An 867-nucleotide genomic window follows, 5' to 3' on the forward strand; every position below is an offset into this window, starting at 1 on the left:
GTCCCCCAGCTGGCAGAACCCACCCACGCTCTCACTCGGTGTTGCCTGCATCAAGTCCTCCCCCTACACGACCTCAGGTCAATGGGGGACAGAGGCACAGGCCCGGACAGGCGCAAGCTTTGTGTGTGCAATGTTTATACAATTTTAAGGTCTTCTGTCAGAAACTAAGTGAGGAATAAAAACTTAGGTATAAAAGTAAGTATTTTATTTAGAATAAAGGCAGAAATAATATAAAAAAGCTGAAAAGCTCCACACACATCTCCTAATCCGAAAAGCAATGAGAAGAGGCTGGGGAGATGGCTCAGTAGAATAAGTACTTCCCTGGCAAGTGCAAGGGCCTGAGTTCAATCCCCGGTTCCGCCAAAAAAAAAAAAAAATAAAAAAAATAAAAATAAAAATAATCACCCTCGGTGAGATGGATAAATTGTATCAAGCGCCATTTGAAGATGGATTTGATTTTGAAAATAAGCAAAAATAATGTGAAGCCACGTGACAAAGTTGGTCACTGAAGGTGAGTGTTGTAGCATATTGGCCATGTGTCTGGTTGTATATTCATTTTTGGAATTAATTTCGTTGGTTTACTTTTCTCTTCCAGCAATAATGGAAAACTTGATTGTTTTGTTGTTACTTTCTTAGTTGGTCCGACGGTTGTGGGTTATTGTTAAACTGTTGTTACTTTCTTTATCAAAGCAGTGCAGAGAATAACTGCAATCCTGCTATCATGAAAAGCTGCTAAAGTTGGTAAGGTCACATTTATAAGACAAAAAACCCTGTAGATAAGCTCCTGTGCCAATAGAAAAGACTCTGATTTTGCTGCCAAGCTGTAAGCACCCGTTCATCCTTCCACACCTCCTGCAGGATCCCCCA

The sequence above is a fragment of the Octodon degus genome, unplaced genomic scaffold, assembly GCF_000260255.1.
Source record: "Octodon degus isolate 3935 unplaced genomic scaffold, OctDeg1.0 scaffold00040, whole genome shotgun sequence".
Lineage (NCBI taxonomy): Eukaryota > Metazoa > Chordata > Mammalia > Rodentia > Octodontidae > Octodon > Octodon degus.